This window comes from Macrobrachium rosenbergii, chromosome 5 (genome assembly GCF_040412425.1).
Source record: "Macrobrachium rosenbergii isolate ZJJX-2024 chromosome 5, ASM4041242v1, whole genome shotgun sequence".
NCBI classification, from domain to species: Eukaryota; Metazoa; Arthropoda; class Malacostraca; order Decapoda; family Palaemonidae; genus Macrobrachium; species Macrobrachium rosenbergii.
The window spans coordinates 60,976,990-61,001,905 of NC_089745.1; the positions used below are offsets into that span (position 1 = coordinate 60,976,990).

Here is a 24,916-nt window from a genome sequence, read left to right on the forward strand (position 1 = left end):
CTAAGTGCTTAAGTTTATTGCCTTGCTCCTGCTTTTTTCAGTAAGGTGGTCTGATTATTTATGGCAGTCTTCCATTTTAAGTTAGATGGTGGTGCTGCTTCCATGGAGGTGGTACCTGCCACAGATGGCACAGCCTCCCCAGCATCATGGGCACTGGGCACCCTTGATAGCATATTTGCTATAGAAATTTCAAGTTCAGGAGCACCTGACAAAGCTGGGACTGCCTGAGGAGAGGCAGAACTTTCAGGTTCAACTACCTCATCCTCCGAAGCATTAGGAGAACTAGTCACTGCTGGTACACGCTCCAGGAGACACAAGCACCAGATACTGATAGTACAGTCTCCATAGAAGCCGGAGTGCCAGCCACAGTTGGTGCAGCCTCCAAAGTGGCCGACACACCAGGCACAGCTGGTGTAGTCTCCAGAGAGGCAGGAGTGCTAGGTACATCTGGCACTTTGTCCGAAAAAAGAGGAACACCAGAAACCACTGGTGCAGCCTCCAAAGAGGCAGGACTGCCAAAAATTACCAGCATAGCCTCCGGAGAGGCACATGTACAGGTCGCCACTGCTATTCTTTTTACATTAACAAAGGAAGCACCTGTGTAGCATTTACATTCCTTCTTCGGTTAGCCACAATGGTAGAGAATTGTATTCCTGGTCTAACATACTGGCTTAAAATTTTTTGCTTAGCCTCTTTAAATATTATGCATTCCATTACCCTTAGGGTCTTTATCTCCTTTTCCATGATATAAACATCACAATTCTGTGAAGATGGATGATTGTCTCCACAATGTATACATTTTTTCCTTATAAAATACACTATGCTCTGGTTCACTACATGTGACACAAGTGGAGGGCTTGCCTAGTAGCTTCTGCCTACAAGACTCTAACATATGTCCATATTCTTGACAAAAACATTTTCTCGGTCTTAGGATACACTGCTTAACCTTAAAACGCAACCATGCTGCTTTTATTACACTAGTAAATGAGTCAAATTGAATGTAACAAATTTGGAAGTGGAACTACGGCTCCACTGATCTTCATTCTTTCAACTTTAATCATACCTTGATCTTTTAATTCTTCTAAATTTCTTTTCTGAGTATGTCATTAGTTGGGGTGCAAATATCATTCCCTTAGAGTGATTCCAAAAAGCATGTACTGCGCAGTCTACTTTAACACCTCAAAGATGTAATAACGCTTTAATTTTTCACTTTCTTTTGCTAAGGCTGATTCTACAGTCAGTTTTCCTCGGCCTCCAGATAATATCTTAGGCTCTTGGCCACAACACTTCACAATGTCTCTTTACACATTAAAAATGTCACAATTAGAATCTTCAACATTAAAAGTCAAATGCTTATCATAAGGTGTTCCTGGTCAATTTTCCTTTGCTCCTTGCTGGAGTACAGAACTGTCATTTGCCATGACAGAAGTCGTAGGGAGTTTAGGATTTATATTCACTGAACAAATAATAGCAGATTTGTCCAGAATGAGGTCCCTCTTACCAGGGAGGCCCAAATGGGGGAGGAGCAACACTGTTACCACAGTGGTAACTGCCTGGGATCCTCACCTGGATATAAACCTTACCTTCAGTGCCTTAGGGGTTGTCAGTCCGTCGAGATCAGACGCAGCACTAGGGGGCATGGTTTAGCATAAAAATTTCCCCTCGCTCAACCACGTCACATGTCAGGTACTCTAGTTCTACGGGTAGGGTGGCATGTCATCCAACTACATCCTCTTTCAAAGTTACAAGAGCAGTCATTTCTGGAATTCAATACCATACAAAGATCGTCAACGATAGGGAAGAAGGGAAGGGGAAAATGTACAAAAGGAGAAGTAAAAGAGTTGCAGGTCCCAATGTTTGGCTGAATCCACAGCTGAGAGAGTAGGCGTAAAGAGCATACACTCCCTGCAGTGGATCGCCAAGCCCACCCACCTCGTTAAGGATTTGGGATCAGGAGGAGACCCTGCAGATGCTTTGATGTAAAACAGCTCTTGAAGAGGGCATAAACAGGGCACGTCACTTGATTATGAGCGCACTAAGCAAAGCAATGTGAAGAGGTTCCATGATGTTGACACTGAGAGACACTGAGGCCGAGGGTCAATGGGGTTAGCTTGCAAGAGCAGTGTGATATCATGTGAATGTTACACCCAACGACTAAACAACATTTTTACATCAAATAAATTTGACGTGAATGGCCGCCCTTCCACATACGGAACACTAAACAAGCAGCTCTCAAAAATGAAGTTCCTACGACATCCGATAATGAAGAACAGAAAAAATACCCTTCCAAAACATTTATTTCTACCAAAATAACCTTGAAATATCGTTAATTGATCTGATAGACTTTAATGAATATTCTGGGACCTATTAACCCCAATTTTATAACAGCAATGGATAAAATCCAAGTAAATTTAAATTTTCGCCAAAATTTTAAACACTAACTTTTTACCTCGCATCAGCAAATATATACAGGCCTCGTGACGTACAAAAAACTGAAATCTTACGTGAACCCTTGAAATTTCACTCAAGATTTTCGCAAGAACTAACATAATGAAAATTCTTTATTCATCACAGTATCATTATTGGTAACGGGAACAATCTATGATAAAATACCAGATTATACATCAATATTTAATAGAAATGGTGAAATCTACATCAGCAAGCATGAAAATGGTGAATTCTACATCAGTGGTGGTACCACATGCTAAACTTACATTAAAGAAATCAAAAATCCTTTAGTATATACCATTGCCAGATTTCCACTTGCAGAAATCACCAACAGGGAGACATAAATTGTTATGTTATTGAATTTCATAGGATAAAGAATACCAAACACTGAATAAAACTCAATTTGCGCTTCCCTGTAGTGCGACACTTCTTACTGGAATAGTGGGAATAGTGTTCTGTAGAAAATGTGTCAAAATATGTGCTTATGGGAATTACTACGAGAGAATAAAACATTTAAAGAAACATGAATGACAGTGGCTTTGGACAAAGCTAAAAGAGTCTGCAACACTCACCCATTGTATTTTCGTCATAAAATGACTTCCGCTGAAGATATCCGGTATGAATCTTACCTGAAAACACGAAAAAATGGTCTTACAGACATGACAACAAATGAGATGGAAGATATTAGAAAACAAACATCTACAGACATCAGAGTATTTTACTGTCCAGATCCAAATGGGATCTTATTATTTATGAGATTCTGTTGGGCCTCATAAGGGTGAATTAGACATAAAATGACTGCCATTTGTTTCCCAAGAAATACAAAAAAATTATCTTGTTTAATCGAAAATAAAACAAAATTAAAATCCTTGATGAACAAAACTCTTCCAAGAGAATACCTGGTAAAAGATTTCGCCCTGTTGGGTTGACGATTACCCCTTCTAGACCAATCATATTATAATGATGGTTGTATACAGTCGGACAGAGAACTCAACATTCATATCCGCCTATCTGCTTCCAACCTTAACTTCAACCTAAAGCAGCCTACTAACAACCATGAGCCTAACTGTATACTATTACTACCATAATATTTTGCTTGGAAACCAGGAAAATGTTTAACTGCGAGGCTTCCATATTTCAGAATGATGTATACCGTATTCACCTATATCAGATATACTTTATCTTTAACACAGTTTTTGAAAATGGCAAAATAAACATATTTAATGTCATTTCTCAAAGAAACATGTGACAATGAAAACGGTTATGAGGCTACTTTGTCGACACTACATTCTACTGTTATTTTGACCATTCATATTTCTGTACAGAGAAGACATCCTTTCTCTTCTGTATATTAGTTTTAATAGTGCTTTTTGACATAAGACTCGAGTATTGAACCCAAACGTTCTTCTTGGGATGTAATGGAATATAACATTCACATCAGAGGCCAAGCACTGGGACCTATGCGGTCATTTAGCGCTGAAAGGGAAAAAAAAAAGAGTAAAAGGTTTTAAAGATGTAACAGGAGGAAAACCTTGCAGTTGCACTATGAAACAATTGTTAGGAGAGAGTAGAAGTGACTGACTAATTGATTTATGTCTACTGAAACTGGCATTACAACATCTAGGCTAATGACGCCGTAACAAATTTATATAGGAAATACAAAATATATAAATAATTAATATACAGTAGAAGGAGTTTCATATGAGAAATATCCATATATACTTATATATATAGTGTATATATATATATATATATATATATATATATATATATATATATATATATATATATATATATATATATATATATATATATATATATTTTGTGATTTTTAGCATCTCGACAAGTACCACAGAACCTATTCAAATTAAACCAGAGAATAATATTGTACAACAAATACAACAAATTAAGTTATTACTCTAGGTTACATAATAATGGGAAAACTACTGAAATATGTTGGATTATATATATAGGGATCAAAGGAAATGAAGAGGCTGATAAATATATAAAGAAGCAACAAATATGACAAGATTAAATATATAATATATATATATTATAATTAATTTTTGGCTGATTTTCTGACTCTGTTTGCATGTCCACAGAACTTCTGGGAATTGCAAGCCTTTTGAGAATGAATATTTCAAGACAATCTCAGGCCCTTCAAAGTCTTTAGGTTGATTTAATGGGAAAACTACTGAAATATTTGTATTGCCCAAGAATGGGGAAGGCTTCTGAGAAATGAAGAGGCTTCTGGCAGCCAAAGATGAAACCAATATGACAAGATTTCTTCATCCCCATTAATTTCTTAAGGAGGCAGATCCTACAGGAATCCTTTCAGGAGTTGAAGAAAGCTTCACAATATCCTGGAGTCTTTAAGAATTCAAGACGACGTTATAATCCAATGGGCATTTCTCTACGAATGCTTCAGGAGCTGATGACTGCTTCAAAGGACCCTGGAGTCCTGAAGACGTCTTCAAGAATACATTTTAATCCAATGAGCGTTTTCTTGAAGGGAAGCGGATCCGACAGGAATCCGTTCAGGAGCTGAAGCCAGCTTCCCAGGAACCTGGAGTCTTTAACAATTTAAAAAGACGTTATAATCCAATGGGTGTTTCTCCAGGAATGCTTCAGGAGCTGAAGACTGCATGAAAGGATCCTAGAGTCATGAAGACGTCTTCAAGAATACGTTTTAATCCAATGGGCGTTTTCTTGAAGGAAAGTGGATCCAACAGCAATCCACTCAGGAGCTGAAGATGGTTTCACAGGATCCCTCAGCCTATGAGAATTTAAGAAGACGTTATAACACAATGGGCGTTTCTCCAGGAATGCTTCAGGAGCTGAAGACTGCTTCAAAGGATTCTGGAGTCGTGAAGACGTCTTCTAGAATACGTTTTAATTCAAAGGGAGTTTTCTTGAAGGGAAGCGGATCCGACAGGGATCCGTTCAGGAGCTGAAGACGCCTTCACAAGATCCTGGAGTCTTTAACAATTTATGAAGACATTATAATCCAATGGGCTTTTCTCCAGGAATGTTTCAGGAGCTGAAGACTGCATCAAAGGATCATGGAGTCATGAAGAAGTCTTCAAGAATACGTTTTAATCCAATGGGCATTTTCTTGAAGGGAACCAGATCTGAGAGGAATCCGCTCAGAAGCTAGAGACGGCTTCACAGGATCCTGGAGTCTTTAAGAATTTAAGACGACGTTATAGTCCAATGGGCATTTCTCTACGAATGCTTCAGGAGCTGAAGACTACTTCAAAGGATTCTGGAGTCGTGAAGACGTCTTCAAGAATACGTTTTAATCCAATGGATGTTTTCTTGAAGGGAAGCGGATCCGACAGGAATCCGTTCGGGAGCTGAAGACGACTTCATAGGATCCTGGAGTCTTTAATAATTTAAGAAGACATTATAATCCAATGGGCATTTCTCCAGGAATGCTTCAGTAGCTGAAGACTGCATCAATGGATCCTGGAGTCGTGAAGACGTCTTCAAGAATATGTTTTAATCCAATGGGCGCTTTCTTGAAGGGAAGCGGATCCAACAGCAATCTGCTCAGGAGCTGAAGACAGCTTCAAAGGATCCTGGAGTCTTTAAGAATTTAAGAAGACATTATAACGCAATGGGCATTTCTCCAAGAATGCTTCAAGAGCTGAAGACTGCTTCAAAGGATCCTGGAGTCATGAAGACGTCTTCAACAACACATTTTAATTCAATGGGCATTTTCTTGAAGGGAGGCTCATTCGACTGGAATATGTTCAGTAGCTGAAGATGGCTTCACAGGATCCTGGAGTCTTTAACAATTTAAGAAGATATTATAACACAATGGGTGTTTCTACAAAGAATGCTTCAGGAGCTGAAGACTGCTTCAAAGAATTCTGGGGTTGTGAAGACGTCTTCAGGAATACGTTTTAATTCAAAGGGCATTTTCTTGAAGGGAAGCTGATCCAACAGGAATCCATTCAGGAGCTGAAGACGGCTTCACAGGATCCTGGAGTCTTTGAGAATTTAAGACAACATTATAATCCAATGGGCGTTTCTCCAGGATTGCGTCAGGAGTTGAAGACTGCATTAAAGGATCCTGGAGTCGTGAAGACGTCTTCAAGAATACATTTTAATCCAATGGCGTTTTTTTGAAGGGAAGCGAATCCGACAGGAATCCGTTCAAGAGCTGAAGACGGCTTCACAGGACCCTGGAGTCTTTAAGAATTTAATAAGACATTATAACCCAGTGGTCATTTCTCCAGGAATGCTTCAGGAGCTGAAGACTGCATCAAGGGATCCTGGAATTGTGAAGATGTCTTCAAGAATACATTTTAATCCAATGGGCATTTTCTTGAAGGGAATTGGATTCGACAGGAATCCATTCAGGAGCTGAAGACAGCTTCACAGGATCCTGGAGTCTTTAACAATTTAAGGAGATGTTATAATCCAATGGGCATTTCTCCAGGAATGCTTCAGGACCTGAAGACTGCAGCAAAGGATCCTGGAGTCATGAAGACGTCTTCAAGAATACGTTTTAATTCAACGGGCATTTTCTTGAAGGTAAGCTGATCCAACAGGAATCCTTTCAGGAGCTGAAGACAGCTTCACGGGATCCTGGAGTCTTTAACAATTGAAGAAGACACTATAATCCAATGGGCATTCCTCTAGGAATCCTTCAGGAGCTGAAGACTGCTTCAAAGGATCTTGGAATCATGAAGACGTCTTCAAGAATACGTTTTAATTCAATGGGCATTTTCATGAAGGGAAGCTGATTCGACAGGAATACATTCAGGAGCTGAAGATGGCTTCACAGGATCCTGGAGTCCTTAAGAATTTAAGAAGATGCTATAACACAATGGGCATTTCTCCTGGAATGCTTCACGAGCTGAAGACTGCTTCAAAGGATCCTGGAGTCGTGAAAACATCAAGAATATATTTTAATCCAATAGGCATTTTCTTGAAGGGAAGTGGATCTGACAAGAATCCGTTCAGGAGCTGAAGATGGCTGGCTTCACAGGATCCTGGAGTCTTTAACAATTTAAGATGTTGAAACATAATGGGCATTTCTCCAGGAATACTTCAGGAGCTGAAGACTACTTCAAAGGATCCTGGAGTTATGAAGTCTTCAAGAATACGTTTTAATTCAAAGGGCATTTTCTTAAAGAGAAGCTGATCCGACTGGAATATGTTTAGTAGCTGAAGACGGCTTTACATGATCCTGGAATCCTTAAGAATTTAAGTAGTTATAACACAACGGGTATTTCTCCTGGAATGCTTCAGGAGCTGAAGACTGCTTCAAAGGATCCTGGAGTCATGAAGATGTCTTCAAGAATACGTTTTAATCCAATGGGCGTTTTCCTGAAGAAAAGCTGATCCGACAGGAAACCATTCAGGAGCTGGAGACGGCTTCACAGGATCCTGGAGTCTTTAAGAATTTAAGACAACGTTATAATCCAATGGGCGTTTCCCCTGGAATGCTTCAGGAACTGAAGATTGCTTCAGAGGATCCTGGAGTCGTGAAGAAATTGTTATAGAGGGATGAATGAATTTTTATTTAGCATTTCCCAACGTTTTGTGAGAGAGAGAGAGAGAGAGAGAGAGAGAGAGAGAGAGAGAGAGAGAGAGAGAGAGAGAGAGAGCGAGTGTAATTGTTGTTAGTGAGTGTTTCGGTTGTTGGAGGAGGAATGAGGGTCGTTAGTTGGAGTTTGTTTACGGCGCTGTCTATCTGTCTGTTGGTAGTTCAGTCTTGAGTTGAGGTTCAACTTTGAAAGTAGTCAGTTCAGTTCGTCTGAGTTTTTGATGTTGTTGTTATCGGTGCATGTGTCTCGTCTTCCTTTTGTTATTGTATGTTCGTGAGTCGTGTGTTTTCCTGTTTAATGACGTTTGTTGGTTGAGAGTCCATTTTAGTTTTGTTTGTGTGGTTTTGTGTGCTGTGTTGGCGACCGTGGACCCTTAATCCATCTCCCAGCAACCGAGGATCAGGGTGAGTGTTCTATGTGTCTGTGTTGTTTTTGTGTTTTGAATTCCGCCACACTGTGAGGTTGTGAGGTTCAAGAGATTCAAGAGATGTCAAAAGAGAGACTGGTTCTTTATTATTATCGATAGGCGTTTATAAAACAAAAAGCGGACGGAAAGGTAGCGGGCGACCCAAGGCCCCCCACTGCGTCCATACAGAATTTGTGTTTTCTGACAAGCATAAAAATACATACAATATTCGTTACATGGCATATAAAAGGTAGATACACATATCAGCGATAAGGCCGTACAATGATGCATAAGATCAGGTACATAAAGAATTTGAAATAAAGACAGGTAATATACATGACATGATTAATGTACATCTGAAGGGAGAAACAAAAGAAAGGAGGGGCGATTTGTCGCCCTTACAAATACTCCACCCCCCTCCCAGATAATAATTAGAGGAGCAATTATTGGATGAAAGTATATGGCGCCGGAACCATGATGACCTTGTTTTGCCGAGAACGGGGATGTTTGACTGTGTCTGGCTTTGTTGGCGAAAGAGGCGTGCAGCGACAGCCTGGGTTCGCATTGAGGTTCTGCTTCTGACATCTTTACTTCTCACGCACCAAAACGAGGGAAAATGCGCCGTATTGAGTCCGTTAATGGTGCTGATTTGTTCAAGAGGTCGAACGAAGTGCCAAAACATGCCCTTTTGGGTACGTTGCATTTAGTCCATTAATGGCACGGTTTCTGCCAGGGAGGGTGCTATCAGAGGCCTAAACTTTACGCAATAATTTTTTAGTCTGCTGAAGGCTTTCTGATGGTATATTTTCGTTAGTCCGTTAATGGCTGGCCCAAAACCGCATTTTACCTGTCCCTGACCCGGGTCACCCGTATGAGGTTCAAGAGAAATGTCAAAAGAGAGACTGATTCTTTATTATTCTCGACAGGTGTTTATAAAACAAAAACTGACGGAGAGGTATTCGGGCAACCTGAGGCCCCACTGCATCCATACATAATTTGTGTTTTCTGACAAGCATAAAATATGTACAATATTCGTTACATGGCATATAAAAGGTAGATATACATATCGGCAGAAAGGTCACACAATGATGCATAAGATGAGGTACATAAAGAATCTGAAATAAAGACAGGTAATATACATGATGTGATTAATGTACATCGGAAGGAAGAAACACAGGAAAGGAGAGGCAATTTGTCGATCTTACAACGTCTTCAAGAATAGGTTTTAATCCATTGGGCATTTTCTTGAAAGGAAGTTGATCTGACAGGAATCCGTTCAGGAGTTTAAGATGGCTTCACAGGATCTTGAGTCTTTAACAATCTCAAGATGATGTTATAATCCAATGGGCATTTCTCCAGGAATGCTTCAGAGCTGAAGACTGCTTCAAAGGATCCTGGAGTCATGAAAATGTCTGTGAGTAGGTAAGAATATGTTTTAATCCATTAGGTTTTCTTGAAGGGAAGCGGATTCGACAGGAATCTGTTTAGGAGCTGGAGACGGCTTCACAGGATCCTGGAGTCTTTAAAAATTTAAGAAGACATTACAACCCAATGGACGTTTCTCTAGGAATGCTTCAGGAGTTGAAGACTGCTTCAAAGAATCCTGGAGTCGTGAAGACGTCTTCAAGAATACATTTTAATCCAATGTGCGTTTTCTTGAAGGGAAGCAGATCCGACAGGAATCCGCTCAGGAGCTGAAGACTGCTTCACAGGATCCTGGAGTCTTTAAGAATTTAAGAAGATGTTATAATCCAATGGGCGTTTCTCCAGGAATGCTTCAGGAGCTGATGACTGCTTCAAAGGATCCTGGAGTCGTGAAGACGTCTTCAAGAATATGTTTTAATCCAATGGGCAGTTTCTTGAAGGGAAGCAGATTCGACAGGAATCCGTTCAGGAGCTGAAGACGGCTTCACAGGATCCAAATGTCTTTAGGAATTTAAGAAGAGATTTTAATCCAATGAGCTTTTCTCTACGAATGCTTCAGGAGCTGAAGACTACTTCAAAGGATCCTAAAGAATACATTTTAATCCAATGGGCGTTTTCTTAAAGGGAAGCGGATTCAACAGGAATCTGTTCAGGAGCTGAAGATGGCTTCACAGGATCCTGGAGTCTTTAAGAAATTAAGGAGACATTATAACACAAAGGGAAGCAGATACGACAGGAATCCATTCAAGAGCTGAAGATGGCTTCACAGATCCTGGAGTCTTTAAGAATTTAAGAAGATATTATAATCCAATGGGCGTTTCGAATGCTTCAGGAGCTGAAGACTGCTTTAAGTGGTAAGTATGAACCACTTGCACTATGAGGATCACAGTAAATACTGCTCCTGTTATACAACTTCAATATTAATTACATCAGAACTATTAACAAGAAACTAGCAAATGCGAACGACTGCGAGCATCTGCTAGTTAATTATTATACAGTATGCATACGTAACACATAAAAATGGCAAAATATATGGAATGAAGAACCTGAGAGTTATAAACTGAAGCAAGAGAACCAACTGTTCAAAAATGGAGTTCATCATACCAAAAAGAGAGACATACATAAGTAATTTTGACACGTCTCCGAATAGGCCATTCTCATCTAACACAGGCACCTAATGAATAATCCACATAACCCAGCTCCTGAATACTCAGAATGCAATGATAAAAATTAAACATTTATTGTGAGACTGTCCAAAGTGTAATCGGCAGCAAACATCAAGTTTTGGAAATAAATTGACTCATGAAATTTTGCCATAAACTGCAACATTAGAAATTAATCCAATTATACAGTTTTGAAAATGTAATTTGACAAAAAATATAAATAAAAACAAAACCTTCTCTTTAACCTACTTTCGAGTCTTGATCAGCCCAGTGGTCTGGTAAAACTATTTTAATAATATATATCAATAATTTGAGTAAAAGGAAGGTTTACTGAACATTTGTAACTTAGATTGTTTTTTAATGTAAAATTTTCATGTAAATCATAATTGTATTTTGGATTTGAAAATATTATTTTACCTCTTTTAGGGTTTTGTAAATGTTTTTGATGTTCAGTTCAGTATCTGAATAGTAGACTAGGCCTAGTTTTACAGATACTGGGCCCCCTTTTATATACTACTGCTACAGAAACCACAGTGGGAAATCAATGTTTTTGGGCGAGAGAAAATACAAAATGAGTGAAACACAAGGATGTACTCTAACATGTCAATAATACTTCTTCAAGTTCTGAATGTGATTAAGGTGATGTTTATGGAAGGATTTAAAAGTGACTTTATGCACTAAGTAAGGATCTGGTAACCCTGATTATGTTAATGGTGGACTATGAGAAGACCTGGTGTCCTAGACTGGGTTAGGTTAGGTCACAACCCTATAACAGGTATTGTAATTTACACTGCCCAAGTTAGGTTGGGGATCCAAGGAAGCAAAGCCCCCTGGCTAGTTAAGGGGCCAGCATCCTAGGTTAGCTTACATGGAGTTTTAGGGGGCGATGCTTGATTACAGGTAAGACCCTTTTCCTAGGTTGGTTAGGTTAACTCAATCATTGTATTTCACTTGTATTCATGTTTTATAAACCCAAAGACCCCATTCCCATTCCATAGGATATATGGTGGGGTCCATATCTCTAAAACTACAATTGCTAGTGAAATAAATCCCAGAAACATACAAAGAGCACATTGAAACATAGGAAATATGATATTTTAATGATAAAATAAGGTTTGTTCATACTTACCTGGCAGATATATATATAGCTGTATTCTCCGAAGGTCCGACAGAATTTCAAATTTCGCGGCTGCACACGCAGTGGCCGGGTCAGGTGGTTAGTACCCATTCCCGCCGCTGGGAGGCGGGTATCAGGAACCATTCCCATTTTCCATTCAGATTTTCATAGTGCCGTTGTCTCCTGAGGGGAGGAGGGTGGGCACTACTTAATATATATCTGCCAGGTAAGTATGAACAAACCTTATTTTATCATTAAAATATCATTTTGTTCATGAAACTTACCTGTCAGATATATATATAGCTGAATCGCACCATTGGAGGTGGGCAGAGACAGCATAGGATTGAGAAACAAAACAATGTAGATGATTACACATCTTGGTTCCTTACCTTTTAGCATAGCTGACTTCGTGATTACTGTCACCCAAGTCTGCGTCTGCTTTACTGGAGTTTCCAACGAGGTAGAGACCTATATGGTTGGAGAGTTCCAGACGATCTGTCAACGGGACGTGACCACTATGTGCCCAGATCATAGCCCTCAAGAAGGAAGCAAAGAGACAAAAATAACCACCTGACCTACCAAACATCGTGACTAGTTAAAAACTAAGGAAAGGGAAGACTGCCCCCACAGTCTACCCACAACCATAAAAAACACAACCAAAAATTTTAAAAACTATTCCTAACCATACATTAAAGGATAGGATGGGTACTGCCTCTTCTTCTCCCAAGATCGTACCAGCCGAAACGTAAGGTCCCAATGAACAGCAAGACTCATACACTGTTCTTACGTCCTTTAGGTAATGAGAGGCGAACACAGAATGACTTCTCCAAAAGGTGGCATTCATAATCTCGTTCAGAGCCATGTTCTTTTGAAAGGCTACTGACGTTGCCACAGCCCGAACCTCATGCGCTTTAACTTTCAAAAGTTCGAAGTCACTCTCCTGACAACTCTTATGCGCTTCCTGAATGGTGGACCTCAAGAAGAAAGCCAGCGCATTCTTTGACATGGGGACGTCAGGTCTTCTCACCGAGCACCATAACCTATCCGCAAGACCTCTCGACTCTTTTGTCTTGTTCAAGTAGAATTTTAGAGCCCGAACAGGGCAAAGCAGTCTTTCTGGTTCCTGACCCAGAATACCCGCCAAACCTTTCAATTCAAAGGACTTGGGCCAGGGGTGAGACGGGTTCTCATTCTTGGCAAGAAACGACGGTTGGAGAGAACACACCGCATCGTCTCCTTTAAAACCAACTGACTTAGATATTGCATGAATCTCACTGATTCTCTTTGCAGTAGCGAGAGCAACTAAAAATAAAGTCTTCTTTGTTAAGTCCCTCAAAGAAGCAGCATGAAGGGGTTCAAAAGGGCTTTGCATCAGGAACTTAAGAACTACGTCCAAGTTCCAAGATGGAACCAAAAACTGAGGCACCTTAGTCGTCTCGAACGACCTAATGAGGTCATGGAGGTCCGTATTGTTGGCGATATCTAATCCTCTGTGCCGAAAGACCGCCGACAACATACTCTTATATCCCTTAATAGTAGAGACTGCCAGCTTCGGAACTTCCCTAAGGAAAAGAAGGAAGTCTGCAATCTGGCTCACAGTGGTCGAGGAAGAGGAAATCCCTCTGCGAGTACACCACTGCCGAAATACGGCCCACTTCGATTGGTAAACTGCGATCGAGGATGTTCTCCTGGCTCTCGCGATCGCTCTTGCCACCTGCTTCGAAAAACCTCTCGCTCTCGCCAGCATTTCGATAGTCTGAACGCAGTCAGACCGAGAGCGGAGAGGTTTTGATGGTATCGTTCGAAGTGGGGCTGTCTGAGTAGATCTGGACGAAGAGGTAACACCCTTGGAAAGTCTACCAGAAGCGACATTACCTCCGGAAACCACTCCTTGTAAGGCCAATACGGAGCGATCAGAGTCATCCTCGTATCTTGCGACGACGCTAACTTCCTGACCACTTCTCCCAGGATCTTGAAGGGAGGGAAAGCGTAAAGGTCCAGACGAGACCAGTCCCAAAGAAGGGCGTCTATTGACACTGCTCCTGGATCCAGGACAGGAGAGCAGTAAAGCGGAAGCCTGTTGTTCTTTGACGTTGCAAACAGGTCTACTAAGGGACGACCCCATAAACCCCACAGTTTTTGGCACACCTCCTGGTTCAGAGTCCACTCTGTCGGGAGCAGTTGATGACGACGACTTAGCAGGTCCGCTCTCACGTTCTGAACGCCTGCTACGAACCTCGTCAAGATCGTAACGTTCCTGGAACTCGCCCACAACAGGATCTCTTTCGCAAGAACGAACAGGGAACGAGAATGAGTGCCTCCCTGTTTTTTCAGGTAAGATAGAGCAGTGGTATTGTCCGCGTTTACCTGGACTGTGCGACCGGACACTTGATCTTGGAAGAATCGAAGGGCTAGAAAAATCGCCCCTAATTCCTTCATATTGATATGCCAGGCCACCTGTTCCCTCTCCAGGTGCCTGACACTTCTCTCTTGCCCAGTGTTGCTCCCCACCCCGACATTGACGCGTCGGAGAACAACACTAGGTCGGGGGTTCGGAAGGCTGAGAGACACGCCCTCTGAAAGCCTCGAGGGATCCAACCACCACCTGAGATGCTCCTTCACTTCGAGGGGAAAGTTTGAGAGACAACTCGAGATTTTCCTTGTCTTCCCAGTTGTCTTGCAGGAAGAACTGAAGAGGCCTGAGATGTAGTCTCCCTAGGAAAACAAACTTTTCCAGTGAGGAAATGGTCCCCAGCAGACTCATCCACTCCCTCACCGAACAGGTTTCTTTCCCTAGGAAGGCCAGGACTTTTTCGTAGCACAGCTGTTGACGTTCCGGGGACGGAAAAGCCCGAAAAGCCACTGAGTCCATCTGAATCCCCAGATACACGATGGACTGCGTTGGGGTCAGGTGTGACTTTTCGAAGTTGACCAGCAGGCCGAGTTCCTTCGTCAGGTTTAAAGTTGCTTGAAGATCCTCCAGACACCTCTCCCTCGATGACGCTCGAATCAGCCAGTCGTCCAAGTAGAGCGACACACGTACGCCTGCCAGATGCAGCCACCTTGCTACATTCCGCATGATGACGGTGAAAATCATGGGAGCTGTGGACAGGCCAAAGCAAAGAGCTCTGAATTGATACACCTTTCCCCTCAAGACGAACCTCAGGAACTTCCTTGACTGAGGATGTATCGGTACGTGGAAGTACGCGTCCTGAAGGTCGAGGGATACCATCCAATCCCCAGGTCTTAAGGCTCCTAGAACAGTCTCCATCTTGAAAGTTTCTTTCGCGACAAAGCGGTTCAGGCTGCTGACATCCAGCACAGGTCTCCAACTTCCCGACTGTTTCGGGACCAGGAACAGCCTGTTGTAGAAGCCCGGGGAATTCAGGTCTAAGACCTGTTCTATTGCTCTCTTGACGAGCATTTGCCGCAGCAGGTCGTATAGGATCTCTTGTTTTCCTGGACCGTACGACGGAGAGAGGTCCAAGGGCGAAAGGCTTAGGGAGGGGAGAAAGGAAAGGGATCTTGTATCCTTTCTCTAAAACCGAAAGGGACCAACTGTCTGCCCCTCTCACTTTCCAGACTTCGGAAAACGCAAGAAGCCTGGCACCCACCGGTATCTGGAGGAGAATCACATCATTTCTTGCCCCTACCTCTAGCAAGGGCTTTACCTCTCGAGAGGTTCTTTCCTCGAGAAGAAGGTTTGAAGATGATCCGCACGAAAGGGCTTCTTCATCTTGGGAGAATGTTGACGGTTTGACGTCGTCGAGGTCACAGGAACCGCAGGGCGCTTCGATGACTGAGCCAACAGGTCCTGTGTGGTCTTCTCTTGCAGGCTTGCAGCGATGTCCTTTACCATCGAAGCCGGGAAAAGATGATTGGAAAGGGAGCAAACAACAGTTCTCCTTTCTGTGCCAAGGAGACGGACTTAAAAAGCGAAACCGCAGAATAGAGACCTCTTCTTGAGCACTCCAGTCGCAAAGTGCGAGGCCAATTCGTCAGAACCATCTCGGACCGCCTTGTCCATACAAGACAAGATGCTCAAAAGGTCCGACAAGGAGATCGAGTCCTGACTCCGAGACTTAAGGTCCAAAGCTCCAAGACACCAGTCAAGGAAGTTGAAAACTTCTAACGTCTTGAAAAGGCCCTTCAAAAGATGGTCCATCTCCGTAAGAGTCCAGGGAATCTTGGCCGTCGACAGATGAGACCTCCTACTCAATCAACGAGAGAGGCGAAGTCTCCTTAGATGAGGAAGGAAGACGTAAGCCTAAAGTCTTCTCCGGTCTCATACCACATCGCCGCTTTTCCCGAGAGTCTTGAAGGGGGAAGGGCGAAAGAAGACTTTCCTTGAGCCTTGCGGGAGTCCATCCACAAATGGACTTTCTTGAAGGCCCGCTTAGTGGAGAGCGATTTAGTCATCTTCAGAAATCCCGGAGCTTTCCTAGACTTAGTAGAAGTCAGTTGAGAAGGAGGGGAGAGAGGTACTGCCGGCAGAAACTTGTCAGGAAACAATTCCTTCAACAGCTTGACGAGGATCTGGTAGTCCGACGACGAGGACTGATCCTTCAACTCATCTTCAGACTCCGAGACCCTGAGTCTATCTCCAACATCGGGCGGGGAAGAGCAGAGAGAAGTTGGAGAGGAAACACGCCGCAGGGACCTCTGCTTGGAAGAGGAACTGGCGTGCAAAGCAGCTGGAGAACCAGGAACCACACGAGAGCCGACAGCAACGGCAGGTGGAGCGTCTTGAAGGGAGTCAAAAACGTCCATCGGGGCGTCACGTCTGGCAGCATGACGAGCTTCTGAGCCCAATCGAGCGTCCAGCCGGGCAGCATGACGAACGTCCAGATGGCAGCATGGACGAACAAACGTCATAAGCCTGACGATGGGAGCGTCATCAACAAAATGGAGAACATGACGTCTAGAACGAGAAGGGAGGGGAGGACGTCCTGGGGTGACGTCAAGACGATCCTCCCAACACCCTCTGGGGACGAGTCTAGGGTTCCTTCCACGACGAGCAGGCGAAGCAGACGAAGGTGACGAACGAGGAGCAGGAGAAGGAGAACGCCTAGATCTCTTCACTGGAAGTCTAACATCCTTCCGACGAGGACAGGACCTGGACTCTCTCTGCAATGAACGAGGAGAGTTGCTGCTGCATGGAGGCAATAAGGGTCCTCGTTGGTGACGCTCTCTCTCTGGAGAATCACGGAACCTAGAGGCAGAAGGACGAGGGGGCGTCCTAATCCTCTTCTCTTGAGGAGGGAGAGCTCTTGGGCGCTCAAAAACGTCTTCTTGGGATGACGTCCGGTACTTCTTTTGCGGGGGAACGCATCCACAAACTCTGGCGAGGAGCACAGAGTAGGAGAGAGAGGACGGCGAAGCGTCCTCCTCCCTAAAGCTTCTCTTAAGAGGGCGAGAGTCTATCTGACGGTTCCAACCCCTGCGTGGGAGGACGTGTCAGAAGACGAAGCAGTCCTTCAGGACCCGAACACGAGATCGAGCCTGGGCAGCCTGGGAAACGTCTTCAGGACCTGCCGAAGGGACGCCAGACCGGTGGGGTTCCCGTCACCCTCCTTCGGCTTTCGACATGCTCTCTCCCTGAGTCCTGGGAGTCCAGCAGAGGTCCAGGCCTAGAGGCATGATGGGGCCGGTCTGACGCCCCCTCCACTGCACTGGGGGCACTAGTCACTTCACAACACTTATCTTGGAGAGCTGACACCTTAGATTCTAATGCACGAATCGATTCCATCATAGCGGAAAGCATATTAGTCTCCACTGGCACGATCTCAGGGGCAGGAGACAAAACCACAGGGTTAGGATCTAAAGGTACAGGGGAGTTAGGGCCGACATCAACACTTCCGCAAAGAGAAGCACTCCTGGAGGAAGACCTCCTCAGTCGATCACGCCCAACTTCCTCACATATTTATCATACGCTCTCCATTCATTTTCAGACAAAGAAGCACATTCATCACACCTATCATTCAACATGCATATATGCTTCCTACAGTTAGAACAAATAGTGTGAGGGTCAACCGCAGCTTTCGGCAACCTCACCTTACATTCAGACATCACACACGCACGGTAACTAGCAGAGCTAGACCCAGACATAATGATAATCTAAATCAAAACCCAAAGAAAAGTCAAAAAAGCGTATGCCGATCTACCGATCCAAAGTCAAAATACCAAAAGACAATGAGATACTCAGTAATTTAGAAAAAGCAAATCCTATGACGGAGGTGCAGACAACAGTTGTTGACAACACCGGCGACAGAGAAAATCTGAATGGAAAATGGGAATGGTTCCTGATACCCGCCTCCCAGCGGCGGGAATGGGTACTAACCACCTGACCGGCCACTGCGTGTGCCGCGAAATTTGAAATTCTGTCGGACCTTCGGAGAATACAGCTATATATATATCTGACAGGTAAGTTTCATGAACAAATCATATTTTCATCTCCAGGGTATTGTTTAGCTTTAAGCTATTACTTGAGGTTGGTGTTTATATGTTGTGATCTGAAGACTCCTTAACAAGTTTAGTACGATCAGACTCCTTAACAAGTTTAGTACGAAACTGATGCTCATATCTTTTCCAACAAATGTCGATACCTACTTGGAGTTTTTCTAAGTTCTGTGCTTATGCTAACACTGTCACGGGAGTACAGCTCCCGACTGGATTTTGTCGGAGTGCATTGCGAGTAAGCATGGATTACATATCAGGAACATCTCTTGGAACTGTAGGTCCATGATAAAATACTGAAATGCGATTGGTTGTTCTGTTATGAGTTTCAGAAATTACATATGGTTTTGGAAATCAGGCATTCCAAGAAAAAATCCAGCTTCCATTTTGCAGTCAGGCGTCTTTGGTTCAGGTGTGTTTTGCCTTCCTCACACACTTCTACTTTTCCTTAGGAACATGTTTTACCTAATTATCTGCAGTGTCCCAAGTGCAATTCTTCCATAAGTTTTGAGGAAGAACACTTATGGCAGTGAAGTAGTAAAATGAGTTACAGAGATGAAGAAAAGACAGCGCTGTAATTTCTCAGCTAGTTATTTCAAAGATACTTTCTTAGAAATTTCTAACCATCCACCAGAGAATTTAATTTTCTTTATGTGAACCACTATTCAACCTTTCGCAGCCTTACATCCACCAGCCTTCAGCATCTATGGAAGATTCTGACCAGTCTGAAGACACCAGTCCTACTGATAGTTTTGATCCCAATTAAGGCTATGGAATGTTTTCAATCTAATATCATGCACTAGGGTAAGGACCTAGTGCCCTAGACTAGATTAAGTTGTGTGTGGTTTGTTAGGTAGTAACCTTACCAATAGTCATTTGCATTTCCATAGCTTAGGTTACAGCATGGGTCTAGGACTAGGTGAAGATGTGGCATCCAGTAAAACCGAAGACTACTACCACCTAAAACTAATTTGCTCCAAAATGAACGTCAGACATTTTCAAAACCAATACATGGTGTAAGCTTCCCCAGATTAATCCAGATTTTAATTTGACAAAACCAATACATGGTGTAAGCTTCCCCAGATTAATCCAGATTTTAATTTGACAGTCTCTAACCTATGCCCAGTCTCAGCAGGACACTATAGCCAGGAGCTTCCTGGTGAAGACAAGGTAGATCTAAGCTGGCTGTCTGCGGTGAGCTAGGCTATGACAGTTGACGTTTTTCTATAGAACTTTAGCTGCTGAACAAGAATTTAAAGTAATATTTTGTCACTCTGCTGTAATTAGGCTGTAAATTATCTTAGAACTGGTGTGGTAAAACCCTTTCGAGAATAGCTAAACAGTAAGGGGGCCCATTGGGAATTTGGAGTTTTTGGTGGGGTAAATAACTTGGGAAAAGGTTTCGGTACCTTACTGTTGTATTTCCTGTTATATACGTCATTTGGAACACGAAAAACAAGCATACAAAGAGGGGCAAATAAATGGATAGTAGGCGCTGTTCCAAAGGCACTTTTCGTTCATTACTAGTACTACTGATTCTAAGCCTTAACACACAAGTGCTAGCTTTCAGTTCACCATTCAGCAGCTGCCAGTTTTCTGTGCTTAGCGAGAGACTGGCAATTGACGTTTTCCTGAGCTATTTTACTTGCTGAACAAGAATTTAAAGTAATTACCTCTGGTAGATCTAAGCCGGCTGTCCGCGGTGGGCTAGGTTATGGCAGTTGACATTTTTCTATAGAACTTTACTTGCTGAACAAGAATTTAAAGTAATATTTTGTCGCTCGGCTGTAATTAAGCTGTAAATTACCTTAGAACTGTAGCCGACGGTAAGGGGGACCGGTTGGGAATCTGGGTCCTGGGTGGGTAAAAACACTTTCGAGAATAGCTCACGGTGAGGGGGACCCGTTGGGAATCCGGGGTTCTGGGTGGGGTAAATAACTTGGGAAAAGGTTTGGGCAACTTATTGTTGTATGTCCAGTTATATATGTCATTTGGAACACGAAAAACAAGCGTAAAAATAAGGTGGAATAAATAGATAGCGCGAGCCGTTACAAAGGTACTTTTCACATATCACTACTACTGCTGATTCCAGGCCATGTCACGCATGCGCGGTCTTACAGGGGAGCTTTCGGTTCATCCAATGCCTCCAACTGAGAGAGTAGTTGGTGGGTTTTTGGCGGGTGGCTGTACCCAACCAATCACGTTGCAACGTTACCCCAACATTACGTTTCACCCAGGTGGAGAATTTGGGGGATACATAAACTCAGTTACATGTATTCCTTTTGCTCAACTGTTTTATAACCGTTTCCTATTCGTTGTAGCTTGTGCCTACAACCTTCTTCCAGTACTTTTCCGTTCACAAATATATTGACGTCTCTTCACAACATGATTTTACCATAAATAACACACAAAATTACTTTACATTTGTCGGCAGACACCTGAAACATGTATATGGGGTAGGAGGAGAAGGGTCTTGCAGGACGTTTCGCTACCACTTTCTCTCAGTGACGTTAACAGAAACCTTTTTTTACATATTTTGTAAGCCCTGTGGTTGGCGCGCGCAGCATAATATTACCGCTTGCCAGAGCATACGAGCCTGCCAGATTATTTTTAAAAATGCGGATAAGGCGTGCAGCGCCGTTCTGCCACCCCAAAACTGAAAGCAGAAATACACTTTTAGCCCCCCCAACTTCATCCTTCCTACCCTGTTCTGGTGCAGTTCACCAACACAGTTGACTCACTCTTCAACCCAGCACAATGGCGGACGTCACCCCCGGAACCTCCCGCTCCTCTGAGCCTGTAACCAAGGGCAATTTGCCTCTTACCCATGTCAATTGCTACCTTAGTTATAAGGACTACATTGTACCGGGGACAACTATTGTATCTGATTGCTGGAGAGCTTATGACTGCTTGAAGGACGAAGGCTACGTACACTTAACCATCAGTCACTCCATGAACTTTGTGGACCCAGTAACTGGTGCTCATACAAATACTATTGAGAGGAGGTGGAGGGAACTTCGTGAGATGACGCCTAGGTACGGCCGTAGGAGGTACAACTTCGTCGGGTACTTGGCAGTAGCCCATTTTAAAATCCACTTTGATGACCCGAAGACGAGGCTCCACGCGTTCGTAAAGGCGGCGGCTGAATTGTACCCTCCATCTCTTTAAGGTAAGGTTCCTAAACTATCTTCTTTATTATTAGGTATTTAGGTCACCTGTGTTTTGGTGTTATAAGGTTTTAGTGCTTTTCACATAGGAGCGTTATTATTTTTTGGGTAACTGTCATTTACCGCCATCTTTCAACATGACAGTCCTACGTCACTTTACCAACTTGTACCTTTTGTGCAGTTCCCCACCTTCCCCCTCAACCCCCCCCTTGCTAAACATATGGCTCCCTAGTGGTTACGTAACCCAAGATGGCGGATTTGTTTACCGTTTACATTTCTTCGCCCCGATCACAAGCAACGGTTAGTGTGCAGTTGAGGTAGCCTGTGGCAGTTGACATTTTTCAGTGTTGCTTTGCTTGCTTTGCATGAGTTTAGGGTAACATTTTGCCCGTCGGCTGCAGCTAAACTGTAATTTACCCTTGAGCTGTATGCGCCAGTGCAGGGGACCCACGGTACCGGTGTGCAGTCTTCGAGGGTCAATTACGCTTTAGTTACAGCCGACTGACAAAATTTTACTTGAAATTCTTGTTCAGCAGGTCAAGTTCTATAGAAAAACGTCAACTGCCACAGGCTACCTCACCGCCGACAGCGGGCTTAGAATTACCTTACCTCTTTCCAGAACATACGAGCTTGCAGGAATCTTTAAAAATGCAGAAAATGCACGCAGCGCCATTCTGCCATGTCGACCTATAGAGGCCACCCAAGTTGAAAGCGGAAATGGTAATGTTTTGTTTCCTGTTTACGAAAGCTTCGAATAGTGTGCAGTGGAGCTAGACTATGGCAACTGACATTTTTCTATGTTACTTTACTTGCTTTATAAGAGTTTGAGGTACTAATTTTATCAGTTGGCTGCTGCTAAACTGTAATTTACCCTTGAGCTGTGTGCGACCCACTGGTACAGACGCACAGTTTTCAGGGGTCAATTACAGGTTATTTTCGTTGACTCCAGCCACCTCCGCTTTATAATTTATATTTTTCTTGTAAATCACATCAAAACAAAAATTTCTTTTACATACAAATGCCTAATAGCAGAGAAAAATAAGGATTTGTAAGGTAAGACAATACCAGCCCCCACCCCCTCCATACCTAATACAGCAAGTAACCAGTAAACACCCATAGTTTACGTTAGGTTGTATTTTTAGGTTCTTTTACTACCTTATCATTTCTGACCATTTTTGCACAGTTTTCATGCAAAAATAGCTACCTGGCACCTTTGGAAATGGCTGGCTGGAGTCAATTACATTTTAGTTACAGCTGACCAACAAAATATTATTTTAAATTCTTGTTCAGCAGGTAAAATAACATAGGAAAATGTCAATTGCCATAGGCTAGCTCACCGCGGACAGCCGATTTTGAATTACCGAAGACAGCATGACTAAGCTAGGCCTAGGCTATGGTGCTCAAGTTGGGAAGCTGTAGACACTTTTAGGCCTAAGTCGACAGTTTTAACTACTTTTTCCTGTATATAGCCTAATACTTCTTGCAGCAGGTTATGAAACATACCACTTTAATATACTCAACGCGCATATAAACGAGTTTCAAAACTTGTCGTGCATGTAAGCGAGCTTCAAAACTATCAGCATAAGGCCTGTGAACACAATCATGAAGAACGATAGGCCTAACTGCACACCATAGGAAAGATGGCAGTCAATGGCCAGGCCAAACCAGCCTTGGCCCTTAAAACTGTCATGTCAGCCCCTCAGATCCCTACAGGGTATTGACAGTTTTGAACACTATTTCAAACAGTTACTCCTTAATCTTTATACAAGGCGAAAATAGTAGTGAAAGATCTGATGACAAGATTTTTTCTAAGTACCTTGCATGCTGGTTGTCGTCATTTGTATGCCTATGCTTGGCTTCAGTGGGATGTAGGCCTAGGCTATAGTTCCATAGAACAAGACTAAAAAGTAAAATCCCCTTCATGGCGGCCAGTTTGTGTCAATAAGCACAATATAACATTTAAATAAGCACTGTATTAACTTTGATTTTAATCTAAATAATTATTACGCATAATGAGAACCACAAACAAGGTTTTTTTCTCAAACTCGACCAAGTTTACGTTCCAGTGATGCGTCAACAAACCAATGCCTGATTCACTGAATGTCAGCTCGTCAAACTTTTTCTTTATGGGAAACGTGACTAAAGCATCATAATAGTGTAGTCACATAAGGAGTCAAATTAAATATCTAAAATGCTCCATTCTAAATATATTATATTATAGAGTATCTGTATTGCTTATCCAGTCTATTTAGCGGTTTCATGCCATTTTCGTATCTGATTTTAGGCTTGTTTTCCTTTCGGCAATCCTACACAAACGTCACTTCGGACAAGAAAAATACAGTAGTTGGAAAGTTTTTATTCGCTGGCGGTGCTATTGACAGGAAAAAGGAGATTTTGATAGAGAAAAAAAAGACAACAGAAAATAAAAGGAAATACCCAGAATAAGGAAAACACCGCACGAGCAACTGAACGCAATTGCAAAACCAAAACCTCAACCCTGAACATGAAACCCATTGACAAGTCGCTTTTTAACCTGTGAATTCTAAAGTCAGTTCTAATTCGTTTGACCACTGACAGAACTTAAAATTTTGCATAAATAATTACTCTTTGTTGAAAAAGCAAATAAAATATAAGTTGATAAGAAAACCATTATTTAGTACCAATGTGACTAAATCTAGAAATGAGGTATCTTCAAGATGTTTTCCTCGGGATATAATATGATAAAGCAAAGAAGGAGTGTTTCAAAATCTGACGGGAGATGAAAAGTAAAGCAAAATGTAACGTTGCATACACGTTAAAAAGACAAGGCAGTGGCTATGTATTGGATTAAAATTAATATCCATAAAAATTGGTTGTTTGTGAACTTGCATTTAGTCTCCTGTAAATCGAGATGCAGGCGTATTTCCGAGTTAAGTGGGAAAAAGACTAAAAATTAAATAGTATCAACTTTTTCCGCTCAACAGTGATTCAGAACTAGACCATTTTAAAGCAATCGTGTAGTGTACAAAGACAACAAACATAGTAACTGGCAACTCGTTACCAATAAGTAAGATATTATTGTCTAATTTTAAGAGTGCTGCATGAGATTTTTCTTGTTCAGCACAGAATATTGATTAAGAAATAAATAATTACTCATCAGCTATTAAGGATAGTTATAGACGATTCGGAAACTG

At 42.5% G+C, this 24,916-nt stretch overlaps 1 long non-coding RNA gene across 1 annotated transcript; it reads right to left on the minus strand.

Annotated features, from left to right (window-relative positions):
• Positions 1–1,338: 1,338 nt before the first annotated feature.
• On the minus strand, positions 1,339–23,829 carry LOC136839020 (uncharacterized). The gene is made up of 2 exons (XR_010853193.1): positions 23,560–23,829; positions 1,339–3,077 (listed from the first exon to the last, which is right to left on the minus strand). It is a non-coding gene; the product is annotated as an uncharacterized lncRNA (long non-coding RNA).
• Between the last annotated feature and the right edge of the window lie 1,087 nt (positions 23,830–24,916).